At 41.4% G+C, this 17,968-nt stretch overlaps 1 long non-coding RNA gene across 5 annotated transcripts; it reads left to right on the top strand.

Moving 5' to 3' along the window:
* Nucleotides 1–481: 481 nt before the first annotated feature.
* On the top strand, nt 482–17,608 carry LOC132402204 (uncharacterized). 5 transcript variants are annotated; one of them, XR_009514837.1, is made up of 8 exons: nt 482–1,053; nt 1,380–1,557; nt 2,088–2,196; nt 4,775–4,813; nt 5,718–5,806; nt 7,652–7,685; nt 10,369–10,472; nt 16,793–17,608. It is a non-coding gene; the product is annotated as an uncharacterized LOC132402204 (long non-coding RNA). The 5 variants fall into 5 exon arrangements; XR_009514833.1 differs by having other exon boundaries at nt 486–1,557; XR_009514836.1 differs by lacking the exon at nt 1,380–1,557 and having other exon boundaries at nt 488–1,053.
* Nucleotides 17,609–17,968: the final 360 nt, after the last annotated feature.

Below are 17,968 nucleotides of genomic sequence, written 5' to 3'. Positions count from 1 at the left end.
GTGGGCCTGCGTGCTACATGTGCAGGGGCCAGACCTCCTCCCCATCCTCTGTAGGAGGCACCTTTTGAGAAGGAGTAGGAGGGAAGATGTGTGGTTGGAGTGACTGAGATATGGACATGCAGGTTTGAACTTCATTTTGGTTCTTGTTGGTAATCATGGGAATTGGCAGTGAGATTTTTGTAAGGTTCCAGAGACGTGGTGTGCGGCAGATATTCATTAAAATGTGAAAAGCGATTTAAAGCAATTATTGGATAGAACTTGGATGCTTAGTTTGCAGAATATACTGGAACCTGAGGGATGGGCAGTTAAGACGTGTACATATAACCCTGGCGCTGTCTTGGCTCCTTTCATACTCCGTTACAGTAGGTGGCGGTAAAGCACCTTCCAGAGACGCCATCAGCACAAAAGAGGATGACGTGGCTGCTGTCAGAAGGCCATCAAGGAGGTCGGTGGGCGGGACTATAGTTCCCGCCACTAATTGGCTGCTGCGGAGACGGCGCGAATCTGCTTACGAGCGGCGGTGGAAGCTGCAGGCGTGGCATCGGGACGGGCCCGAGCAACCCGATCGCGCCATGAACGGTCACGTGGGCAACTTCCGGCCTCTGGTGACCTCGCCGCAAAATGGCGGCGGCGGTGGGCTGCGCTGTAGCTTCTACGATACGCCTAAAATGGAGCGGGTTTTCCTTATCAAAAGCCGGCATACGATTGGCGGGGTTCTCACTTCTCGCTGTAGCTGCCATTCTGCACCAACCAGAGGGAATCGGATCTAGAGACGGGTGGGATGCCCTCATTTGTCACCCGGAGCCTTGTTCCCTCAGAACTTTTGAAATTCCCCCACTCCCCAAAAATGGGAAAATTTGAGAATGTGTAAAATTCATTTTGGATGTTTTGGTCCAGCTTGGCATTTGATATGCTGAAAGATAGCTTAGTAATTTGAAATCGCATGTCCCAATGAATGATTGATTTGTTGCAAAACATTAAGAAAGTTTAGGGAGTTTGCTGATGTTTGTAATTTATGGTGCGCTGCAGTGAATACCAAGAGGCCGCCGAAAGGTAAGAGGAGGGGACAGTCATTGAAGCACGTTATTTTTGTGTCGGGACTGATGAGTGGGGAAGACTGTGTAAGATGGGAGAACATACTCGTGTTCACCGTGGACTGGCGTAGCTGTCTCACAGCTCTATCAAGCCGGGGTCAATCCTTCCTTTCAGTGCTCGCTATCTCGGGAATGTGTACAGTTTGTATTCCCTGTGATGGGTGTCCACTGGTTTCCTCCATCATTAAGGACCCCATCACCCGGAGTAGACTTGTTGATGATTGTGCAGACTGAGCCTGTTTCTATGACTGACCGAGTGAGTAGTTAATTGATTTATTTATTTAGATACCCTGCAGAATAGGCACTTTGAGCCACGCCGCCCAGCAACCCTCGTTTTAACTCCAGACTGGTCACAGAACAATTTACAATGACCAATTAGCTTATCAATCCATACGCATTTGGATTGTGGGAGGCCCCCGAAGTCATGGGGAAAATGGAAAAAAAAATTGAACCCTGGTCGCAGGTACTGAAAAGCTTTCTGTGTTCAATAGGCCTTAATATACTGATATGTTCAATGTAGAAAAAGATTTTGGGATGTTAAGAAATGCAGAGTTGATGTGAGACTATACTGTTCAATCCTTGCAGCTTTTTGCTGTTTGGTGTCTGTCCTACCTAATAGACCATAAGATATAAGAGCAGAATTAGGCCATCCTGTCTGCTCTGCCATTTCATCATGACTGATCCAATTTTCCTCTCAGCCTGAATCTCCTGCCTTCTCCCCAAATCCCTTCATGCCCTGACCAATCGAGAATCTATCAATTATTGCAGTTTACTTTGTCTGCTTTATGCATATAGGAATCTAACTGCACCCAGCTGTAAGTTTAGATTTATTTAAATTTAAGGGTTGATCTCGATTGAATTGCATGATAGTTTATATGAAGCTGAATGTCTTGCTTTTTCCTTAATTCAATCCCCCCCCCCCCACACTTCATCGTTAAACATTCTAACTTTACCCAGAGGATTTTCAATCTGAAATATTTTTTCTCTTTCCAGTTACTTTCTGCTGTGTTTTCCAGAATTTTATTATACCAGATTTCTAGAATCTTCATTTTCATCTCATAAAGCATCACAAGATGATTTCTCATCACAGTTTCTTTAAATGGTGAGGATTTACATATTCATTAGTGAAACTGATAATCCTGTATGTACTTTACAGCAGGAGTGATTATGGAGAGTTTTGGCTAATCTATTTTACCCACTCTGGAAGGCTGCCATTGCTGAAAAGTAAAGCCTGTTTGAATAGTATTCGAGACTGGGGATCATTGCTTTGAAGTTACTCCTTACAGACCTGGCTGTAGGAACAGGAGCAGAACAGACCTGAATGAATTTCTGTTCCTCTGCAAGTGCAAGATGTCATCAGTTTATGGCATTAGACATACAGCACAGAATCAGGCTCTTTGGCATTCTGGGCCATGCCATTCAAGATGTCCATTTGCACTAGTCCTGTTTACCTGCATTTGGCAATTATCCCTCAAATCTTTCCTAAACATATACCTGTGTTTAAGCTGATGCATGGCTTTCTCCTTGTTCCTTTGCTCATCAAGAGGTTCCAAATAGAATTCCTGAAGTTAATTTGGGATTATGTTCAAAATCAGTTTGGGATTACTCATTAAAAATATGTAAAAAGATCCCTTTCAAAGCCTAGAAATTTGCTTTGCCACATATCTGGCCATTGTGATGCTCACGGCCCACATTTGATTCATTTTCATAAAATACAGTTTTGGGCGCTTGGATTATCCCCTTTCTGTGTGTCCTGGATGCATATCAATTTAATTTCTTTATTATTTGACTAGATAGATTATAATAGACTTTGGACTCAAAGAATGTGAAGTTGTTAAAAGAAGCACCACTACTTCAACTGTGGTGTTTTATATTGCTGGTGCTTTGCTAGACATTCTCTTCAGAGTCCGCAGCACATTGGGCATCTCTGGTACAAGGAGGCAGAGAGCCATTTTCAATATCACTGTTCCAGCAGAGAAAGACTCAAGGTGGCTCTGGATGAAGCAAGTCCATGAGGATCTGCAGCACATACTACCTGAGCACAACTTGATCAACCACGGCTGGGTCACCTGGGTAACACCTGATGACCCCAGGTTACAACATTATGTGTTCAGAGCACCCTCAGATGTATTCTTCGAAACAAAGTGCTCTGATTAAATGCGGACTGTCTCAGGACAATGAGTTAGCTCAATGAGCACTGGATCCTTCTGAATGCTTCAAACTAATAATCAAAATCACAGCTTGCGTAAGGTACTGACTGTTTTACTGTGGCACAAACACTTAGTTACGCCAGAATTCTTTCATATCAGCATGGTGGGAACACATCCACTGTGGTTACTTTTATAAGACCCATTAATTTTCGGGCAGTGACAGTGAACTTTTGTCTTGGAAACTGCTTTGTGAACAGCAGTTTTCTAAAATGAAAGTGATATTGCTTTTCCTGGTTTAAGTGCTTGGGCCTAAAGTAGTGTAAAGGGACAGACATTACATCTCTTGCAGTTGGTTAGAATGAAATTTGGAAGATAAGTGAAACAGCGCCTGAGGAAGTGATCCCCCCTTCATATAGCAAAAGAAGAAAGAGGTACTTTGAAAATAAATGAAAATTTGAGCGATGATCCACAGGTAGTGGAGGCCGGTTAGTTGAAGACAATGTCCTGGCCCCACTCTTAATACTTTAATCCAAGGAGAGCCCAAGATCCCTTCTATTCTTCGCTACAGTTTTAGCCACTACTGTCTTCTGACTATTATGTACTTACTGTACATTGAACAGTGTTTGCTTTAATTCCACTCAGTTTCTCTAAATGCTATGGAAGCCATTTGGGTTCAGGAAAGCCTATTACTGTTGGGCTTATGGAGCAATATTTCCTTGTCCCATCCACTATGTCTTTGTCCAGTAATTTAATAACAGTGGAAGCACCTTCCTCTTTTTTGCTTTGAGCTTGCATCTGTATATAATTCTGGTTTTATCATGTGCTCCATCTTGAACTCTTGTTTATCTTTGTTATGGACAAGTGAGCAGCGTTGACCATATACTCTCCATTTCCCATTGCTGCACTCACTTGATGCTTCCAATTTTTATGCCTTTGTTTCGTTAGCTCTCATAATGTCACTTTTGTCATTTTTACTCTTAAGAGTAGAAAGGCCCATACTGCTTGGAGTCTATTCAGACTGTAATATATTTCCTTTTTTTAAAAAAAACCAATTGATTCCATCCTGATTCTCCTGGCACTTGCAGTTACAATCAGGACTATTTACAGTGGGTCAATTAATCTAACAAACAATCTGGGGATGTGGCAATAAACCAGAGCACCTGGGAGAATACGTACCATTCTGAGGTCAGATTTAAGCCTGGGTCACTGGAAGTGTGAGTCAGCAGCTCTGTTATGCATCAGATTTGGCATTTTTCTTCAAGTCAGGTTTCCCCTCAGTTGCCAGCACTCCTGACTGTGCTCCACTCTCTGTATATATGTTCTCACACCAGCACACATTTGTGCTAATCTCCCATTTACATCTGGTGATTGGTCCGTTTGTGCACTTGTCAATTTCTTGGCTTCTGTCCGTACCTTTCTAGTTTTTAATTTACCTGACTTCCAACCCAATGTAGAACTTCCCTTTTTTGCTCCCCCCCCATTTTTTAAATTCTGCAGCATTGTCTTTTAATCTTTGATTTTGTTTTTCAGATCTCATTAAAGGATTCTTGCTCCAACTAGTTATAACTGGTGAGTTTTTGCAGGATTGCGTCTTATTAAGGAAGAGATATACTGTATGTACTGCACAATGGCAGTCAGTGTAGAGCCCTGACTAATTTATTTAGTCCTTGAAATGAGGAACAAATGTCAATTTTTAATAAAACTACTGAGCCTGGGTTCCTCAGTTTACTCACAAACCAGGAGAAAGCATAAAACAGATTTGTGTGATTTTTTTTTTGTTTAAGTTTTGCAGGTAGCTGTAAATTGCAAGTCAGCCTTCAGCATGGGTAATGATTTCTGTTGTGGTTAGTAGAAGGATACCTTCACTTGACAGACTAAATGCTTTTGTCATCAGTACTTTAGCATGAGCTCTTAATGAGTGGCCCTCTTTTGTGAGGAGGGGAAAGGACACAAATGATGAATTTTGTTTGCAGATTCTAATGTGAGGCTCAAAGTAAACGCTCTGATGTGTCCCTACAGATCAACATGTGTACTTTTTTTTTGATAAAACAGATGGGACTTTATGCTATCAGGTGCTTCTTTTCTGTACGCAACAATTATTCAAAGTATATTTTCTGAACTAAAGATTTTTTTATTATTTTGCTCTTAGAGCTATAGAGATGGTTGCTAGCCAAATTAATTATCAGCTTGCATATTTCTGTTGTCACAGCTGGGGTCATTTATGATAGACATAGAAACATCAGTGAAGCATTGTTTTTCTTTATATTCTATTACTCTGGAGGGCAAGCTGTGCTTAAAAAAGTTCATTTTCCCCACAATGGTTAGTTTATATATGCAAAGTTCAATGAATGTTTAAAAATAACTGTCCAAACTTGGTTGTGACTGGATTTTAATTATTTATTGTTATTAAGGCTTGTTGTGTGAAGTGAAGTCCATCAGTATATGTTGATTATGGGCTGTTTGTATGTTACAGACACTCATGAATTTTGAAGCTTGGACAAGGCTTTTGCATTTGCTTGGAGGGATGGCTTGCAGAAGACCAAGGAAGTGACTTCAAAAACAGTAGGTTTCTTTTCGTAGTGAGAGCCTTCAGGATGCTGAGACTATATTTGGCGCAATTTGTTTTTTAAAAGAATATTAAGTATGAGGAAGAATCACTAGGATTAGGTTGCACATCTCTGCATACTTCTCATGGGTCAGCTGGAAATCTTGTTGCTGATTTTGAGAAGCCTTTTTAACATGCCAGGGGTTACAGAGCCATAAACTATCTATACCTCAATTTTTTTATACTTCTGTCACAAGTATCATAGAATCATCAAGGTAAGTAGCATGGAAACAGACGCTTTAGCCCAATCCATCCATGTTGACTGAGTTGTCTGCCTTTGGCTCATAATCCCCTAAATCTTTCCTATCCATTTATTGATTTTTAGATGTTGGAATTATATGCACCACAACTAGTTTTAGCAGCTCATTCCATTTATCCACCACCCTCAGAGTGAAAAATGTGCCCCTCATGTCCCTTGTAGTATCTCTCTCTTTTGGGGTCCCTGTGATTTTCGTAATTGCCTTGGATGAGAATGTGGAAGGGTGTGTTAGTAATTCTGCAGGTGTTGGAGTTGTGGATAGTGTGGAGAGTCGTAAGATGCAACAGGATAGTGACAAGGTTCAGAGTTGGGCTGAGAAGTGACAGATGGGGTTCAACCCAGTAAAAAGTGAAGTGATTCGTTTTGGAGGGTTGAATTTTAAGGCAGAATACAGGGTTAATGTCAGGATTCCTGGCAGTATGGAAGAACAGAAGGATCTTGGGGTCCACATCCCTCAGTTGATGTGAAAGTTGATAGGGTTGTTAACAAGGCATGTGATGTGTTGGTCTTCATTAGTCGGGGATTGCGTTCCAGAGCCATGAGGTAATTTTGCTGCTGTATAATCTGGTTAGACTGTGCTTGGAATATTGCTCAATTCTGGTTGTCTCATTATACAAAGGATGTGGAAGTTTTAGAAAGGGTGCAGAAGAGATTTTACCAGGTTGCTGTCTGAACCTGTCTTAGGAATAAGAGAGGTTGAACGAGCTAAGGCTCTTCTCTTTTGGAGTGAAGGATGAGAAGTGATTTAAAGAAGTGTACAAAATGATAAAAGGCATAGATTGGAGTGGATAGACAGACTTTTTCCAGACTTTTAACTAATACATGAGGACATAACTTGAAAATGATTGCAGGAAAGTATAGGGGGGGATGTCAGAGGTGAAAAGGTGGTCGAGGCAAATACATTAGGGGCATATAAGAAACTTAGTTGACACATGGATGATAGGAAAATGAGGGGCCTTGTAGGAGGGAAGGGTTAGATTGATCTTGGAGTAAGTTAAAAGGTTGGCACAACATTGTGGACCAAATGCCTGTACTGTGCTGTAATGTCCTATGTTCCATAACTTTGCACTTAATTGCACCAATAAATCTGGAAGCAAAGTATTTTTCTAGAAAGTAAAGCACTATTAGATACAGGAGGCGTTTTGAAAAAAAACTTAGGCACATGGATGATGGAAAAATGGCTGTGACAGGGAAGGGTTAGATTGATAGAGTAGATTAAAGAGTCAGCACGACCTCGTGAGCTAGGGCCACATACTGCACTGTAATTTTCCAAACTCTGTGTACACTCCGCTGTAAATTTGAGCAGAGTGATGCAAATGATGAGTATTGGGAAATGTGATGTCAATTGTCTTCAAGGCAGGTGATCTTCAAAGTAAATACTCTGATGCATTCTGTTGCTCAAAGGGTAATTTATGGTTTGGAGTCTGATTATATGTCAGTGATTTTTGGCATATCATGTTTCTCTTGGCTCTGATAGGTATGATTCATGTGGTATATAATAACTTGCTACTATTGTCACTATTAATTGTTTTTTTGTTTACAGGTCAAAGGCTTTAAACTTCTCATCTTTTCAATATGTACGTGAGTGCTTAATTTAGTGTTATTTTGTTTTAAAATGGCTTTCCTCCATTGTGGAGTTTTGGCATACCAAGTTTTTAAGACCAAAGAGAGAGTTATTTCGTGAAGCATAAGCAGAGAGTCTGGGAGGAGACTGATTTTTTTTTGCTGTGATGCAAAAGAATTCAGGTTATTTTCTGAGACACCAACATTAGTGTTCTAGACTAGCATATTCAACACATGGTTGAGCTGGAACATATGCCATTAATTCCAAGTCACTTAAGTATGGGTAGTACGTGCAGACCTTGACATTCTCCATTATCCTACAATGGGACAGAAAACATGTACTGGTCTATAGGTGGTGATTGTGAGAGGCTTGCTATGAATCCTGATTAACTCCTATTTAATCCTCCAATACCTTGATTGTCCATTTCATAGAAACATAGAAAACCTACAACACAATACAGGCCCTTCAGCCCACGATGCTGTGCCAGACATGTACTTATTTTAGAAATTACTTAGGGTTACCCATAGCCCTCTATTTTTCTAAAATCCATGTACCTATCCAGGAGTCTCTTAAGAGACTCTATTGTATCCACCTCCACCACTGTCACCAGGGGTCCATTCCATGCACGCACTCTCTTAAAAAAGAAACAAACAACTGAGCCCTGACATCCCCTCTGTTCCTATTTCCAAGCACCTAAAAGCTGTCTTTTTGTGCTAGCCATTTCAGCACTGGGAAAAAGCCTCTTGACTATCAAAATGATCAATGCCTCTCATCATCTTATACACCTCTATCAAGATCACCTCTCATCTTCTATTGCTTCAAGAAAAAGAGACTGAATTCATGCTCCCCAATATAGGCAACATCCTTATAAACCTCCTTTGCACCCTTTCTATGGTTTCCACATCCTTCCTGTTGTGAGGTTACCAGAAATGAGCACAGTACTCCCAAGTGGGGTCTGACCAGGTCCTATAAAGCTGTAACATTACCTCTCAGCTCTTACACTCATTTCCAGGATTAATGAAGGCCAATGTGCACCGTATGCCTTCTTAAGCACACAGTCAACCTGCGCAGCAGCTGAGTGTCCTATAGACTCAGACCCCAAGAATCTTCTGATTCTCCACACTGATATTAATACTATATTCTGCCATCATATTTGACCACGAAAGTGAACCACCTCACGTTTACCTGGGTTGAACTCCCATCTGCCATTTCTCAGCATGGTTTTGCATATTATCAATATCCCGCTGTAACCTCTGGCAGCCCTCCCAACACCCCCAAGCATTGTGTCATCAGCAGATTTCTAACCCATCCCTCCACTTCTTCATCCAGGTCATTTATAAAAATCTCTGAGGCACACCACTGATCACTGACCTCTATGCAGAATATGACCCGTCTATAACCACTCTTTGCCTTCTGTGGGCAAGCCAGTTCTAGATCCACAAAGCAAGGTCCCCTTGGATCCCATGCCTCCTTACTTTCTCAATAATCCTTGCATGGGGTATCTTATCAAATGCCTTGCTGAAATCCATATACACCATATCTACTGCTCTACCTTTCTCAATGTGTTTAGTCACATCCTCAAAAAATTCAATCAGGCTCGTAAGGTACGACCTGCCTTTGACAAAGCCATGCTGACTATTCCTAATCATATTGTGCCTCTCCAAATGTTTATAAATCCTGCCTCTCAGGATCTTCTACAAAACCTTAAAGCCTAAAACTCAATTAAGCAATAGTTGATCCTTCAGCTTTCTGTTCAGTGGATCTACTCATGGTGGTTGCATGTCATGTCTGTGCGGGAGAGCTTTCTCTTGCCCTCAGAAGTCAAGGTTTTGGTTGCAGTGGATGACCATGACATCTTCTGTGCTTTGTCATGCCCTTAGTTCTGCACAGTGTTATGGTTTTGTGTTCCTGCAGTTGGATCTCACTGTACATCTCAGGCTGGCTGTAATACATAAGTTTTTTAGTTTTCTGAAATTACTGGTTGATGTCATGAAAAATGATTTTGCAGTCCTACAATAAAATTCTGTTAATTTAAAATTGTGTTGAGACTTATCACTAGAAGGAAATGCATATTAGCTGGTTGTCTAATATGTTTGAGATGATTACCATGGGCAGAATTGCTAGTAATGAATAGCAGGATGCAAGTGATGATATACTTTTTTGCTGATTTTGATGAAGCTCAAAGTAAACGCTCTGATGCATTCTGTTTTATTGTGTGTACATGCCCTTAATATCTGTGAAGATCTAAACACTAATTTTCAGATGAGTATGATCACTAATCTTTGGCAGCTTTTTTTTCCACGGTGATTTAACCATGCAGCTTGGTTGTACCCCGAGTTCTCTGTGCATATAGTGGGACTAAGGCATAAGTAAGCTATTTTTTTCATTTGTTTATCAAACAGAGGCTGTGATGTGAGAATGGACTGGGTCAATGGGCTTTGTCAATGGATCCTTTAGTGCGGAGGTTTCCAGGCCTATAGTCACAAGGAAAGCATGCAGTTTCCATACAGCAATGATATTCTGGATGAAATCCAGTTACTGGATAATTTGATAAGTTGAAGGTGGTGGTAGATAAATAATTGAATTGAGGGTATGACAAACTCACAGGAGAGGAATGGAAGTCAGCTTGAATCAGCTTTTAATCTTTGTGAATAGTCAGGCAGCCTTAAAGCCTACTCCTGTTTTCTTATGTTCAGAGACAACTGAAGACCTGGTTTCAGCAGCACAGTCTAATTGAAGGTGGAGGCCTCTTGCAGGTCCTAAAGTGCGAGATTTAATAAGGGAGCTTTTGTGGGATCTGGTGAGTTTCTTCTGTCTTTTGTCTTTCTGTCTGTTAATGTATACTTAGAGCACTGAGTGGTTCAGTTGTGTTCTTTGTGTGCGATGTGGGAATTCTGAGAGACCTCTGGTCCCCTGCATAACCACAAATGCACTGTCAGGAGATAAAAAGGAAATGGGCAGCCAGTGGAGAGTACTCCTCTAGCCATTCCCTAAATACCAAGTATACCATTCTGGATACTTGTGCGGGACACTGAGTTGGGTTCTGTGGCTCAGAACGGAAGTGGGGGAGGGAGGGTTTAGAAGAGGACGGCAGTAGTGAAAGTAAATTCCATTGTTTGAGTAGTAGGTGTGAGATTGTGTCACCCGGATTATAAATTGCCTGCCAGGTGCTAGGGTAAGCGATATCTTGGATCGAGTCCACAACATTCTAAAAGGGGAGAGGGAACAACCAGAAGTCTTGGTATATATCGGCATGAATGTCATGGGTAGGAAAAGTGAGTCCTGGAGAGAGATTGTAGGGATCCAGGTAGAAAGCTGAAAAGCAGGATCTGTCGGGTAGCAGTAACATTAACAGTGCGGGCAAGAATATGATGATTCAGCAGATGAATGCGTGACTGTAGGGTGCAGGGTTTCAAGCAGTGTTAGAGAGGGTTTTAAACTAATTTGGTCCTAAGATGGTAACTGGAGAATAGGGCTGGGTTTACAAGCAGAGGCACTGGGTAGTGAACGTCAGGAAGGACAAGTGGTTAATAGGGCAAAATTTCAGTCAGTGTAAAAGGGGGACAAAATCGAAAGGCGTGATGGATACAGGACTGAAAGTGTTATGTTTGAATGCACACAGTATCCAGAATAATGTAGATCTTGTAGTACAGTTAAAGATTGGTAAGTTTGATGTTGTGGAAATCACTGAGTTGTGGCTGAAAGAAGATCACAGTTGGGAGCGTAACGTCCAAGGATATCAAAAGGACAGGCGGGTAGGCAGAGGGGGTGGTGTGGCTTTGTTGGTAAACTATGAAATCAAATCATTAGAAAGGTGATGTAGATTTGGAAGATGTAGAATCCTTGTAGGTAGAGCCAAGACACTGCAAGGGTATGAAGACCATGGTAGGAGTTGTATACATGTCTCCAAACAGTAGCCAGGATGTGGGCTACAAATTACAATGGGAGTTAGAAAAGGCATGTCAAAAAGATAATGTTACGATAGTCATAAGGTGGGTGGTTCAATATGCAAGTAGATTGGGGAAAATCAGGTTGGTGTTGGATCCCAAGAGGGGGAATTTGTAGAATACCTATGAGGTGGCTTTTTAGAACAGCTTGCAGTTGAGATCCCTTGGGGAGCAGCTATTCTGAAATGCATGTTATGTAATGAACCAAATTTGATTAAAGGAAAGGAACCCATAGGCAGTGATCATAATGGTAGAACTCACCCTGCAATTTGAGAGGGATGTAAAGTCAGATGTATTAATATTACAGCAGAGTAAAGGAAATTACAGAGGCATGAGAGAGAGTGGCCAAAGTTGATTAGAAGGGGACACTTACAGGGATGACAGCAGAGCAGCAGTGGTATTCTGTTTTCTGTGGTAAGTGGTATTTTAAAGGCAGGATGCAGTTACTGTGGCTGGCAAGGGAAGTGAAAGCCAACACAAAAGCAAAGGAGTGGGCCTAAAATAGAGCAAAAATGAGTCAGAAGTTAGAGGTTTGGGAATCTTTTTTTAAAGCCAGAAGAAGGCAACCAAAATAAAAGCCATGGGTAGGAAGATGAAATATGAAGATAAGCTAGTTAATATCAAAGAAGATGGTAGCATATTTTCCAGACATATAAAGAGTAAAAAGGCTGAGAATAAATATTGGATCATTGGAAAATGAAGCTGGAGAGGTAGAAATTATAGACAAACTTAAAAGAATTTTGCATCAGTCTTCACTATGGATGACACTAGCAGATGTCAGAAAGGGCAGAAGTGAGTGCGGTTATCACAAGGGAGAAGGTGCTTGGGAAACTGAAAATTCCTAAGATTGATAAGTCACCTGAACCAAATGGACTACAACCCAGAGTTCTGAAACAGATAGTTGCAGAGATTGTGGAGGCATTAATAGGGTAACAAAGGAAATGAAACAGATTGACATTCGGAAGGAAACGGTGATGGGACTGAAGGCTGTCAAATCCCCAGGTCCAGATGGTCTGTACCCTAGGGTACTAAAGGAGGTGGCCCTGGAAATTGCGGATGCATTGGTAATCATTTTCCAATGTTCCTTAGATTCAGGATCAGTTCCTGAGGATTGGAGAATAGCTAATGTTATCCCACTTTTTTTAAGAAAGGAGGGAGGGAGAAAACAGAGAACTATCGACCTGTCAGCCTGGCGTCGGTGGTGGGAAAGATGCTAGAGTCCATTATTAAGGATGAAATAGTGGCATATCTAGATAACAGTGATAGGATTGGGCCAAGCCAGCATGGATTTACCAAGGGTAAATCATGCTTGACTAATCTGTTGGAGTTTTTCGAGGATGTAACCAGGAAGTTAGACGGGGAGATCCAGTGGATGTAGTGTACATCGATTTTCAGAAGGCATTTGATTAGGTCCCACATAGAAGATTGGTGGGTAAAATCAAAGCTCAGGGCATCGGGGGGAAGACATTGACATGGATAGAAAATTGGTTGGCAGATAGAAAGCAAAGGGTAGCGGTGAATGGGTGTTTCTCAGAATGGCAGGTGCTGACTAGTGGGGTGCCACAGGGCTCGGTATTAGGACCACAGCTGTTTACCATTTACGTTAATGATTTGGATGAAGGCATAGAAAATCAGCAAATTTGCTGATGTTACTAAGCTGGGTGGCAGTTTGACATGTGATGAGGATGTTAGGAGAATTCAGGGTGACTTGGATAGGCTGGGTGAGTGGGCAGATACTTGGCAGATGGTGTTTAATGTGAATAAGTGTGAGGTTATCCACATTGGGAGTAAGAACAGGAAAGCAGATTATTATCTGAACGGTGTAGGGTTGGGTAAGGGAGAAATACAAAGAGATCTCGGAGTCCTTGCTCATCAGTTACTGAAGGTGAATGAGCAAGTGCAGCAGGCAGTGAAGAAGGCTAATGGAATGTTGGCCTTTATTACAAAGGGAATTGAGTACAAGAGCAAGGAAATCCTCTTGCATTTGTACAGAGCCCTGGTGAGACCATACCTGGAGTATTGTGTACAGTTTTGGTCTCCAGCGTTAAGGAAGGACATCCTGACTGTAAAGGAAGTGCAGCGTAGATTCACGAGGTTAATTCCTGGGATGTCTGTACTGTCTTACGCAGAGAGGTTAGAGAGACTGGGCTTGTACACGCTGGAATTAAGGAGATTGAGAGGTGATCTGATTGAAACATATAAGACTATTAAGGGATTGGACAAGATAGAGGCAGGAAATATGTTCCAGATGCTGGGAGAATCCAGTACCAGAGGGCATGGTTTGAGAATAATGGGTAGGTCATTTAGGACAGAGTTAAGGAAAAACTTCTCCCAGAGAGTTGTGGGGGTCTGGAATGCACTGCCTCGGAAGGTAGTGGAGGCCAATTCTCTGGATGCTTTCAAGAAGAAGCTAGATAGGTATCTTATGGATGGGGGAATCAAGGGATATGGGGACAAGGCAGGAACCAGGTTTTAATAGATGATCAGCCATCATCTCAAAATGGCGGTGCAGGCCCGAGGGGCCGAATGGTCTACTTATGCACCTATTGTCTATTAACAATGATCTTTCAAGAATAGATTCTGGCATAGTTCCATAGGACTGAAAAATTTCAAATTTCTCTCCACTCTTCCAAGAATTAAGGGAGGCAGAGGAAAGGAAATTAAAGACCAGTTAGCCTGACTTTAGTGGTTTGGAGTCTAGTGTTAAGGATGTGATTTCAGGGTACTTGGAGTCAATAGACAATAGGTGCAGTATCTGCCCACTCACCCAGCCTATCCAAGTCACCCTGAATTCTCCTAACACCCTCATCACATGTCACACTGTCACCCAGCTTAGTATCATCAGCAAATTTGCTGATGTTATTCTCAATGCCTTCATCTAAATTGTTGACGTAAATTGTAAACGGCTGTGGTCTCAATACCGAGCCCTGTGGCACCCCACTAGTCACCACCTGCTATTCTGAGAAACGCCCATTCACTGCTACCCTTTGCTTTCTATCTGCCAACCAGTTTTCTATCCATGTCAATGTCTTTCCCCCCCGATGCCCTGAGCTTTGATTTTACCCACCAATCTCCTATGTGGGACCTTATCAAATGCCTTCTGAAAATCGAGATACACTACATCCACTGGATCTCCCCCGTCTAACGTCCTGGTTACATCCTCGAAAAACTCCCAACAGATTAGTCAAGCATGATTTACCCTTGGTAAATCCATGCTGGCTTGGCCCAGTCCTATCACTGCTATCTAGATATGATAGCAGTGATATTTCATCCTTAATAATTCACTATTTCATCCTTAATAATGGACTCTAGCATCTTTCCCACCACCGATGTCAGGCTGACAGGTCGATAGTTCTCTGTTTTCTCCCTCCCTCATTTCTTAAAAAGTGGGATAACATTAGCCATTCAGTAACTGATCCTAAATCTAAGGAACATTGGAAAATGATTACCAATGCATTCGCAATTTCCAGGGCCACCTTCTTTAGTACCCTAGGATGCAGACCATCTGGACCTGGGGATTTGTCAGCCTTCAGTCCCATCAGTTTTCTCATCACCGTTTCCTTCCTAATGTCAATCTGTTTCATTTCCTCTGTTACCCTATGTCCTTGGCCCATCCATACATCTGGAAGATTGCTTGTGTCTTCCTTAGTGAAAACAGATCTAAAGTACTCATTAAATTTTTCTGCCATTTCTGTTTCCCATAACAATTTCACCCAATTCATTCTTCAAGGGCCCAACATTGTTCTTAACTATCTTCTTTCTCTTCACATACCTAAAAAAGCTTTTGCTATCTCCCTTTATATTCCTGGCTAGCTTGCGTTCGTACCTCATTTTTTTTCTCCCCGTATTGCCTTTTTAGTTAAGTTCTGTTGTTCCTTAAAAACTTCCCAATCATCTGTCCTCCCACTCACCTTAGCTCTGTCATACTTCCTTTTTTTAATGCTATGCAATCTCTGACTTCCTTTGTCAACCACTGTGGCCCCTTTTCCCCCCATTGAATCCTTCCTTTTCTGGGGGATGAACTGATTTTGCACCTTGTGCATTATTCCCAAGAATACCTGCCATTGCTGTTCCACTGTCTTTCCTGCTAGGCTATCTGTCCAGTCAACTTTCGCCAGCTCCTCCCTCATGGCGCCATAGTTTCCCCTGTTCAACTGCAACACTGATACCTCTGAGCTGCCCTTATCCTTCTCAAATTGCAGATAAAAACTTATCATATTATGATCACTACCTCCTAATTACTCCTTTACTGCATGATAAAACAGGCCAAAGTCAGCTTGGTTTCCTTAAGGGAAAATGTTCACAGATTTTGTTGGAATTTGAGGAATTAAGAAGAATGATAGATCTCATTGAAACCGATAGAATTTTGGAAGGCCTAGATAGTGGATGTGGAGACATGTTTCCTACAGTGGAGGAGTCTAGAATCAGAGGGCTCAGCTTCAGAATATAAAAGGATGTCCATTTAGATGAGGAATTTCTAGCCAGAGGGTGTGATTATGTGAAATTCATTGCCACAGATGGCTGTGGAGGCCAGGTCATTGGGGATATTGAAAGAGGTTGGTAGGTTCTTGATTAGCCTGAGCATGAAAGGTTAAAGGGAGAATGGGGCTGAGGGGGAAATAGATTAGCAATGATGAAATGGAGCAGAGTTGATGGGCTGAATAGTTTAATTCTACTCCTGCGTCTTGTGATGGGTCACATTGAATGCAAAATCCACATCTTCATTCACCTGTGGTCTGGGCAGATTATTAATCTGTTTATTAATTCCAATATGCTACATTTTTTTTATAAATAATACTATCCAGGATTTGTGAGCAGAAATATCTAAGTTACAAAACTTCTCCACTCCAGCTCCATCAGGTGCACCCATCCAGTATGAGGTAGTTTGCTTGCTTTAATACAGTTAGTTTTTCCCATACTTTCTCCAAATCAACTTTTCAAACATTTTTTTTCCTCACCTTATTTCCATATCATTTCTTCCTTTAGTCTCACTATATTCAGTCTGGCTCTTACTGGAGTTATTCACATGACATCATACGAGTTCTGACAAAGGCTTTGACTGACAGCATATTGTCTGTGTTTCTTTACAATAGTTGTTGCGTGATGTGCCAAATGCTTCCTGAATTTTGGTCTTTATTTTGTACATCATATCAATTTCTTTTTCCCTAGGTAGAAATGTATGCTGCCTGCAATGAAATGTCTTCTCCTTGGGGATTACTGTCCTGTCAAGATGTCAAGCAATAATGGCTCGATTTTACCATGACTCAGAGTGATACTATTGAAGTTCTCCTTCCTGCTATTTTAAATAAATAAACAATCTACTGTGGATCCTCTTTACCCCCTCTCATTTATCAATTTTAACATTAATCTGTTGAACACTATGTTGATCTTTGTGAGTGATATTTTTTTTTGCTGAATTAAGTAGTTTTCTATAAAATGAAATTGTCTAGAACCAGTGTAATCTAAGACACCAGAATCAGCTCTTGAATGTTGGAGGTTGATGACAAATCATTGAGGCACATAGTCATCAATGGGCTCCAAACTTCAGCATGATCTGCTTTTATTGCCCATCAAAATCTACTTTGTGTTGTTGACAGCCCTGCTAAAACCCATTACCCTCCTTCTGTGGATCTAAGTTTTATGATGAGCAGTAATCAAATTAGGAACACCTTTCTGGTGTGTAGTGAAGTGCAATCTCAGAATGGTGCAGCTAATTTCAACAAAATAAGATTTTTGTTCCCTCAGTTCCTTGTGCTGCCTTGGCTTTCATTACAGCAGCTCTTGTATATGGAGAACCCACATATATGGGTTCCCTTGGCTGCCTTTGAATCAAAGCCCATGTGATTTATGAAGAGTCTGAGCTCTGAAGGGAATCTTGCAGAACTAGCAAGCTGAATCTGTGAAATACTGCGCCACCAGGAAGCCTGTAATGTTGCCATATTAATGGTTTATTCATTTCTTAAAGAAAATAAAATCTGCATTTGCTCGATATGACATGAATGACTCCAAATCTACACTACTGTAGATATCTGTTATCTATCCTATGAATTGCCTGAAAAAGCCATGTGGTGGCATCAGAGTCACTGAGTAAAAGTAAAAAGCAGATGACTAGCATTTGATTTGGGGATCTTATTTAGGCAAGGTAAAGACACTTCTGGCTCAGTTAATTTTGCTGAGTTTGTTTCACAAACTGCTAGTACCTAAACAGAGGTCCCATGATTGTGTAGAGCAATGGCCTAACAGTTATGCACACAAGATCATTCCTGCAAAGCAGTGTGCCAGACTCCTCCATCACCAATCTTGGGTAGGTCTTGTCACATTGGAGATGATGTAACAGAGGCACATGTGG

The sequence above is a fragment of the Hypanus sabinus genome, chromosome 11, assembly GCF_030144855.1.
Source record: "Hypanus sabinus isolate sHypSab1 chromosome 11, sHypSab1.hap1, whole genome shotgun sequence".
In the NCBI taxonomy this organism is placed as follows: Eukaryota; Metazoa; Chordata; class Chondrichthyes; order Myliobatiformes; family Dasyatidae; genus Hypanus; species Hypanus sabinus.
This window is presented reverse-complemented; position numbering and strand designations above follow the sequence as displayed.